This window comes from Nycticebus coucang, chromosome 18 (genome assembly GCF_027406575.1).
Source record: "Nycticebus coucang isolate mNycCou1 chromosome 18, mNycCou1.pri, whole genome shotgun sequence".
NCBI classification, from domain to species: domain Eukaryota; kingdom Metazoa; phylum Chordata; class Mammalia; order Primates; family Lorisidae; genus Nycticebus; species Nycticebus coucang.
This window is the reverse complement of record NC_069797.1, coordinates 213514-223411: the sequence shown is the minus strand read 5'-3', so window position 1 is coordinate 223411 and position 9898 is coordinate 213514. Positions and strand designations below refer to the sequence as shown.

At 43.8% G+C, this 9898-nt stretch overlaps 1 pseudogene; it reads left to right on the top strand.

Annotated features, from left to right (window-relative positions):
* Positions 1 to 4022: 4022 nt before the first annotated feature.
* Positions 4023 to 6416, top strand: LOC128570266 (forkhead box protein K2-like; annotated as a pseudogene).
* Positions 6417 to 9898: the final 3482 nt, after the last annotated feature.

Sequence of the window (9898 nt, the reverse complement as noted above, 5' to 3'; positions counted from 1 at the left end):
CAATGGGACAGTGTCTGTGAGCCCCGTGGTCCTGGGAGTTACAGCAGAGTGAACACAGCAGGCTCCTGTCCACTTCACAGAACATCTTCTTCTCCTTGTGGGTTCCACACATTTGTTCCTCAGAGCTCAGGAATTGCCAGAGACTGGCTTTTCTGGCAACGGACACCTGATTCTTCAGAACAATATTGGTTTTGAACTTTCTCTGCCATGATGGTTCTCTGCACTCTGAGCAGTGGGCAGGATTTGGGGCTCCTTCCCAGGAGAGAGAAAGGCAGGGCCTGCAAAAGCTGTGTCCACAGCCTATGGTGACTGGGTCTATAAGGTAGTGCAGGCAGATGGCACAGGTGATTTCCCTCTGGAAGGCTTGCAGTATATCTAGGTCCATGTTACTAAAGAAAGAAAATTAGAATTTATTCTTCTGCCCTAAAGAAGCAAAAGTCTAACCAAAAATACACTCACATGTTGACTGAATAATAAACTCCTATCTAGAGCAGAATAGGCTTTCCTTTGCATGACACAAATGGGAAACTGAGGCACAAACACATTTCTCAAGCTTTGTAGATAACTGGTTGGGTACTTATCTAACATGTATCTACCTTACCAAACCGTTTCTCCTCTAGAAATGTACCAGTTTTCAGCTGGGCGCCGATAACTTAGTGATTAGGGCACCAGCCACATGATCAAATCCAGCCTGGGTCTGTTAAAATTGAATCTGGCCCATGCCTGGTAAAAGAAAAAAAAAAAATAGCTGGGCATTGTAGCAGGCACGTGTAGCCCCAGCAACTCAGGAGGCTGAGGCAAGAGAATCACTTCAGCCCAAGAGTTGGAGGTTGCTGTAAGCTATGATGCCCATAGTTTTATCACCTATTTTCCTCTCTGACATCAGATTGATTTTGAATCAATATTGAGAAATTTGGCAAAGCCCCGTGGTTACTGAATTTCCAAAGTGAGACTCTGTCTCAATTTAAAAAAAAAAAAGAAAGAAAAAATAAAAGAAATGTGCATGTTTTGTGTTGTATTACTTTCCTTTAAGTTGCTCAAACTACAGGAGCTTAACCCAATCTGTACCTCCAGGAGTTTGGTCTGGAGGGATCTGAAAGTCAGTTAATTCTCATTGCCTGTCATTGACTTGACAATGGAAGGAGGGGCTGAGATTTGATCTCAATTAATTGTTAGAATCCCCCTACCATGACACGTCTCCAACATCACTCTAAGTGTTAAGGTTTCAGATCTAAATTAAAATCAGCTACCGAAGCACCTTTTATTCTCTAAACAACAATTTAATTCAATCAACAATTATTTTCTGGTACATTTCCTCTTCCAAGCCCTATGTCTCAATCAACTCAAACATATGCTGCTGACTACAACGTCCATATCAATAGATAAGAAATGTTTCACAAAAAGAAAAAAAATTATAAAATGCAGTAATGTAGAGAATGCCACTGTGTCTTGTGTGTCTCACTCATGAGGTAGAAAATACCTTCCAGCTAACCAATTGATAAAAATAAGAAAAATGTATATACAACATGTTTATAAAACAAATTTTCTCCATTGATGTCTTTTGTTGTCTCTAACAGATTCCCTCCCAAAATCAACTTTTGAATACAGGAGACAAACTTAACTTTGTAAAATTGGATCATATTTCGACCAGTCTCTTTTTATATAAATACCCTAAGTTGTTGAATCTGTTCTATCTTTATTATCTATATCTTGCATACAAATCGAATATCTAGAGCCTGCTTGATGGAGAAAAACCAAAGTGATAATGGTGGGCAACTAAGAATAACAAGAGAAACAAATACAGGATTGGGAGGAGTGGTGCAGCCATGCTCATCACCAGCCTCAAGCAAAGAAATCAGCTTTAGTATATAGGGAAAGTTAAAGTTCTTTGTGCACAGACAGTGTAACCAAGGAAAAATATCTTCTACTTTTTATGGGCTTCTGTAGGTGCTAAGGAAAAGGTTACAAAGAAGGTAATGAAAATCAGTCTAGTCCATTACAATTGTTTCATCACAAGACTTCCGTAGAGTGAAGTAAAAGGTAAAAGCTTCCTGGGAGAGGATGAAAAACAAGTTGAAGAAAAATATGTTGTTCTTGAATTAAAAGGGCAGCTGGGGGTCATTCTTAGAATGTTTCCAAGTCGTGGGGGCCCCCACCACCTCATGACTGTTCTCCACCACAGACCAGTAAATACACCATTGACATTAGATCTTCCAGGTCTTTGAAAAACACCAGGCATACTTTCACACTGAGAAGAAATAATAAATATCATGTAATAAAATTCATTGTACAATAAAACTGGGGTTCTCTTTTCTATAGTAGATAAATACAGATAGCATTCTCATTACTGAGGTTCCTTCATGATCACTAATATCATCTTTTTCAGTGCCTAAACATTTACTCATTTTTAGTATTTAAGTTTATAAATGGAAGCTTCTAAAGTGACAATATTGCCACCGTCAAGAGCAATATTTTCCTAAGAAAGTTATCACTTATTTGAATATCTCTTCTATGCGTACATGAAGCACTACTTATAAAGTAGTATGTAATGTATGTATGCATGTATAACATATTTCTAGAATAAATGTTCCTGGCCAGTCTCTGCAAACAAAGCTCAGTGTTTAGGGTATTGGCCACATACACCTGGGCAAGTGGGTTTAAACATGGCCCGAGCCTACTAAAACAAAAATGACAACAGCAGCGGGAAAAAAAAAAAAAAGGCAGGTGCCTGTAGTCCCAGCTACTTCGGACCCTGAAGCAAGAGAATTGCTTAAGCCCAAGAGTTTGAGGTTGCTGTGAGCTGCAACACCACAGAACTCTACCAAGGGTGACTATCTCAAAAACAAAAAAAGAAAGAAAAATAAAAAAAGAAAAAATATTTCTTGCCAATTTGTACAATCTACAAAAAGCACAAAATTATAAGTCATCTGGCAACCTATCTTTGAATATTACCAGGTAAACAATGAAGACATACCTAAAATAATACAGAAAAATCATCATATGAATTAAAAATTAGTAAGATGACTTTATAAAATAGTTTATCTTTCAACTAGAGTGTAGGAGTCATTTTTACTAACTGAGCAAAATCGCTGCATAAAAACAATTTCAATTGACTGATCTGCAAATTAAAATTACACTATTTATTTCAGTGATAGAAAGTAGTAGGGACTCATGCAGATTGGGTACTCACCTAATGACTCTATCTGTGACCTCACCAGTGCTTGCTGGAGCAGTATGAAGTCAGGTTAGGATCAGGACCTCACAGGGTAGGGGTAGTAGCTTTCAGAAGTGTGCGAGGCCAAGTGAGTTCCCAACTCAACTCTGCCTGTTATGGAGAGAATGAGCTTGACTCCTTGACAGTCTCTAATTTATAGGACCTCTGAGGACCACACCCATAATGTCAAAGTGATTATCAAAGTGATTACTACTCATCAGATGGGTGGGTGTTAGTATGGGCGATTAGGTTTCCCGGAGACAAAAGGGAAGACTGATTTATCACCTTGGATATCTCTGGAAACAAATTTCTACCAACATCATCTCATCAAGAATCACATATTTTTGCAACAAATAAACTCCCTACTGGTGATTTAGTATCTAAAAAATGATTTCTGGATTGGTAGCTTTAATTATTAACTTAAAAAATGGTAAAAAAAAATTTTTTTTTCAACAGTTAGTAATTTTGTCAAATGTCTAAGAAACGTTGACGATGATGTGCCTGAGGGTGACTTCACATGTATTTGTTACTGTAGGAAGTGTTTTATTTTTTATATTGATTTATTTTTGTATTGGAATGTAAAAATGTAATGTGAGAACAATTTTGGCCCTTACTTCAGAACACAGATTTCTCCTGCTCCTGAAACTCCAGATAATGTTGCCTAAGGGTTTCTCCCCAGAGCATAATACAGAATTCTTTGCCAGGCGCCCCCCAACCCCATGTCAGAGGGAAGGAATGCCAGGAAATTGCTGGGAAGCCAGAAGCAGGGTGCCCCTGGGTCTGAGCAGGTAAGAGAAGTTATGTGGAGGTTAATCAGAATTTATTTCTACCCCAGAATATAATATGATGGGAGCCTTTTCCCCAACTCATTTAGTTCACTGCTTATGGGGTGGGAAGAGATGACGCATTGGAGCCTTAAGGAAAACCCTTCTCCTGACAATTCCCTCCAAACATCTTCCATGTTGTCTGAGAGAGCCAACCTGGATTCTGAAGAGGCATCTCAGATCTGTGCACAAGAGTTTTTAGGCAACTGTCTTGGCTTCACAGAGAAAATTGGGACAATGGGATGATACACCAAGGCTCTGAGGACCTAGAGGAAGGAATGCCTGGATCTGCCTCACTGACCAGAGGCTTTGCTGTGGAGCTTGGCCGGGCGCCTGGGCCTCCACCTCCTACAGGCACCCGCGCCAAGCAGCGGCGGGCCCTCACAAAGGTCGATGGCTGCGGCAGCGGTGGCACTCTTGGGTGTGGGTCCCCCACTGGCGGGCAGCGCGGCCATGGCATGACTGGAGGGCCACGAGTTCGAGTATCTGATGAAGGAGCGCTCCGTGACCCTCCAGTGCAACTCGTGGCAGGGCTCCATGGACGTGAGTATGGGGCGCTGGAGCTTCATCTCCCCGTGCCACCTCAAGATCTTCACGCCCAGAGTTGCTGGCCGCACAGCCCAGGCTGGACACTGGTGGCTACTTCTACCTGCACTGCCTCTGCAAGAACAGCCTGTGCGTGGACTGCTGTTCCAGAGGCACAGGGCGACTGGCAGCTGCTGCCTCCCATGTGCAGGTTCAGGTTGCCGAGCACAAACGTCAAGATCACATTCACCGCCCTGTGCAGGACAAGAGGGAGAAGCAGGAAGTGCCGAGTCCCCAGTGAAGGCCGGTCAGCCGCCCATCTTGCCCCTGACCATCAACATTCCAGACACCGGGGCCCCTCCCCTCCCCAACGGGGGGCATCATTGCTGCCAACTCCTGCCCATCCAGCCCACAGAGCAGGTTGTTCAGGGTACAAAGTGGGCCGAGTGATGCCACCTGACCTCAATTTAATGGCCAAAAACTCGCAGCCAGAACATGAGAAGGAAGCTTCCGGAGGAGAAAGCCCAAAGGGTGGCTCAAAGCCACCTTATTCCTGTGCATGGTTAATAGTACAAGCAATTAGAATGGCTCCTGATAAACAACTTACCCTAAATGGAATTACACGCACATCACAAAAATTTACCCCCAGTACAGGACTGCAGACAAGGGCTGCTAGAACTCAATTCGCTCCAATCTCTCTCTGAATCGTTACTTCATCAAAGTAGCACGTTCCCAGGAAGAACCAGGCAAAAGGTTGTTCTGGAGGATAGATCCTGCCTCTGAATGCAAATCAATAGAGCAGACTTTTAGGAAAAGTCGGCCTAGGGGTATGCCTTACTTTAGAACCCCCCTGGCACTGTCTCTTCTAGGAGCAGGTGGCTTCTCCCAGTCACACTGGGGCGCCTGTGCTCACTCCAGCAGCACCCAGACCCCTGCAGCCTGTCCAGGGAAGGTTCGCCCACACCATGGAGCCTGAGCCTGGCGCCTCACAGACCAAACTTGCTGACATCCAGGAAGCTTGGTGTGCCCAGAGCCACCATGGTCACCTCTGCCCAGCCAGCCAGTCCTCATTGCTGTTCAGCGACAGCTGCCACAGACCATTTAAGGCCGCCCCTTACACGGTTGCAGCCCCAGTGACCACTCCGACCTCCCAGCCACCCGTTGTGCGGACAGTTCACGTGGTCCACCAGTTACCAGCAGTGTTGGTCACCAGTGTGGCTGGACTGGCCCCAGCAAACACTTACACTGTTGCGGGACAAGCTGTGGTCACTCAGGTGGCTGTGCTGCCCCCCACGACATCCGAGCCGGGGGGAGAACGGCCATGACACGGAAGTGAAAGTAGAAACTATTGGGTGGCGCCTGTGGCTCAAGGAGTAGGGCGCCAGTCCCATATGCCAGAGGTGGTGGGTTCAAACACAGCCCCGGCCAAAAAACCACACACACAGAAAAAAAGAAACTATTCCCGCAACTAGTCATGATACACTAGGCGCTGCCAGCCAGATCATTCAGCCCTCACAGACCACCCGTGTCCAGACGGTCAACATAGTACAACAGGAGCCTCTAGGTCAATACCAGCAACCACTAAAATCTGAAACAGAAAATGGTACTCACGTGGTACCAATCCCCAGCTCAGTCCACGGTCAGGTGGACCATGGGGCAGTGAGCCCTCCGCAAGCTGGCAGCCCATGGTCAGCATCAGCCTCCCTGCCCCGTCCACAAAGCGCCAGAACGGCGACCAGCCAGAGCAGCCAGAGCAGCAGCGGTTGAAAACGGAGGACAGCGAGAGTATGGTCATGGCCCTGAGCATGGCCACGCCACCGGCAGCTGCGAGGGAGAAGGGCATCCAAAACTAGCGTCTGGGAGAGTTTTCTGACTTCAAAGATACCAACTTTGTGGTGCCAAAAGGAGACATTGCCTCTCACCTACGCTCAGAGCGCATCCCCTAGCCTAGCCCAGCCCATGGAATGATTTACTTTTGTCTGTCTTGTTAAAGTTCAGAGGGAGCTACTCTGTGACAGCTGCAGATGTCCCCTGGTGGAGTGGTTGCCTGAAGGATTTCAGCACCTAGGTCTCCATGGGTGGGACAGACCAGCGGTGCCACAGCCACACGTGTAGGCCCAGGTGCATGAGGCACATGTGAGGGCCCAGGGATGAGCCAGTTGTGCAAAAGAGCTGCCAGGATTCGTGAGCTGCACTTAACTGTTCTCTTTCTTGGTATTTTTTATTGTTTGTTTCTTTGTGTTAACTTTGTCCCTGGCAAAATATTTTCATTCTAAGTAAAACCAGTCTCCTAAAAAAAGAAAATAATAATGATAGCAAGGAAGGAAAATGAAGTTGAGGAAGCCCCTATCTTCTAGGATGCCTCATTTTGAGCATGGGCAACATAGATGATTTCACCTTGAGGTCTTTCCTGGTCTCCTCTGAGATTTGGGTTTTCTTCTGGATGAGGCCATCCAGGGATGTGACAAGAGGTTTGATTCTAGGGGCCTAAAGCAGGGACTTGGGATGGAGAACCCCTAAGGGAAAGGGACCCTGCTGAGCAGATTCCTAGATGCTTGGGGCACAGTGGAGGTAGAGTAGGGATAATTTTGCAGAACCTGGAAGTTCCAGAACCCCCCTGTCCCCATCACCAGTGGATGGATCCCATGATAGTGGAAGCCTGGGGAAACATGGGAGAATGTGTGATAAAGAGCAGCCCCCTTAAAATATCCAGGTTTGTCTCAGCCTGTTTCAGCCTTAGTCCCCAGCATGTTCCCCCGTTTAATCTGAAAGGCAGGTTTCAGAATAAAACTGAGTTTCTCCCAGTTCCTCCAACCCCCTAGCAACAGCTAAACAATGGTGGAAAAATTACGTACACGAAGTTCCCAAGCTACTGTATCTCCCACGCTGTCTCCGTGCCATGCAGGAGATGTAGGCCATGCAGTCACCAGGCTATAGCCCCCTGACTGTAACTCTGCCTCTAGCTAACTGCCACGTTCTGCTTTTGTTTCTGCTTGCTTCTATGGTGCAAATGGTATAAAAGTCCACCTGCCCCTCACTTCGGGCCCTTTGCTATCCCAGCAACAGCCCCCTGCACAGGTGTAATAAATCACCATCTGATTTATACCTGAAGTGGGGTCCAAGTCTTTCTAACAGGTGGCTGTGGGTCCTACACTGCTTACAACAAAGGGAAGTGAAATACTATTGTAGTTTTTACTGTTCACTGGACTGAGCAACCTCTTAGTTTCAGAAACAAGGACTGCAGGTGCTCTGGGGCCTACAGAGCAGAGCACTTTTCTCTGGTTCCTCCAAGACCACCCAGCATCACCCAACTGACAGAGACGTTTGTGAGGACTTCTGGTTCCTAGAGTCTCTCTAGGATTTCTAAATCCAAAATTGACTGTGTGAACCAGGAGCTGCTCTGATCGTTCTCCTGGTTTGTTTTTCCAGAGCAGACAGCACAACATTGGCTCCATACATAGGTCTGACCATTCTAAATTACAATTCAGCCTTCTATGTTATGAAAGTATAAAATATTTCTCAGAAGGATAGAAGATGTGTATTGACAGTTTGATAGCTATAGTTACACATTTTGAACATTTGGTATGTGTGCCTCAATTTGTTTTCTTGCTCCAGTTTCACAAATATGAGAAGATATCTGTGAAAAAGTCTCACTGAGAGGTTCTTTTAACACCCACCTCTTCCCAGCCTGGGGCTTGTTCCCAAGCCAGTTTCCTTGAAAATTGCTTTCTATGTCTTCTTTTACTACTTAGTTCATAAATCATTGTAACAGAAAATCTACTATAGTGGAAAAGTGATAGAGCTCATTTTTTTTAATTAATATTAAATCATAGCTGTGTACATCAATGCCATCATGGGGTACCATACACTAGTTTTTAGACCGTTTGACACATTTTCATCACACTGGTTAACATAGCCTTCCTGGCATTGTCTTAGTTATTGTGTTAAGACAATTATATTCTACATTTACTAAGTTTCACATGTACCCTTGTAAGATGCACCGCAGGTGTAAACCCATCAATCACCCTCCCTCTGCCCATCCTCCCTCTTCCCTCCCCTCCCTCTCCCTCTTTCCCATATTCTTAGGTTATAACTGGGTTATAGCTTTCATATGAAAGCCATACATTAGTTTCATAGTAGGGCTGAGTACACTGGATACTTTTTCTTCCTTTCTTGAGATACTTGACTAAGAACAAGGATAGACCTTATTTTTAATGAATTATTTCTATCCAAACTCCAGTAAAAGTTAATATTTGAATCTGCATGTCTCCCTTTCCTGAAGCATTCCTCACCTAAGGATTCAGGTGATCATAAAGAGTTGATGATAGGTTTGGGATGTTTTGCTTAAAGAAAAAAATTGTCTTTAAAGGAACAAGAATTATTACTTGGTCTTAGACCTCCCATAGCACACTCATATAGGTAGGTTGAAACTTTTGAGAGACACAACAATCACAACACATACAATCCATGCAGACAAAAACAGATGAAGCCCTCCCCGCAACACCAATGAACCCAGCAAGTTGAAACTGGCAGGGTGAATGTGAAAAGACACTGTTGACTGTGTTACGTAGACATGAAATAATGGACCACAACACAGTCTGTCTCAAAACTTCTATAGTGATCCATGTATAGTTTATGTTCAGAAGGTGATTAAGCTTCAGCCATCGTGTTCTGAGAAATGATCTTGAATTTCAAAAGCATGACTATTCTCTCCTGAGACCCATGATTTTACAAAGACTCCCAAAGCCTTTTGTTCATTCCTTGGTTTACAATAATTTTAGGAGCATCTCTTCCTAAATGAGTTACAGAAATATATACTTGTTAATAAAGCAATATGTATTATTCAGAACTAATCAGAAGTATCCTCCAGGAGGATGGGTAGAATACACAGAAAAGATTTGCATCAGCAGTGGGGAATAATTATCTTCACATTGAATCTTTCTCCAGTTTAGGCTATTCTATCTTAAAAGGAAGATCTTAAAACATTCAGCTATTTCTAAACTATTTAACAGTGATTCCAAATAGCACTGAAAAATATGACTAGGAATATAAAACTATGCAACACCCCCCACAAGGTTCACAATATCTGGAATACAATAAAAAGTATCAATAATGCAAGGGGGCAGAAATAGAAGGCCAGTCAAAAGGAGGAAAAGTGGTCATTCAACACCAGAACTGACACAGATATTAGAGCTAGCAGATGAGGACATTAGAGCATTTAAAATAACCATACTTCATCTGTTCAGATAAAGTAAGTAGGAATATGGAAAGCATAAAAAACAAATTTAAATTACAGAGATAAAATCTACAACTTCTGAAAGGAAAAATGCATTGA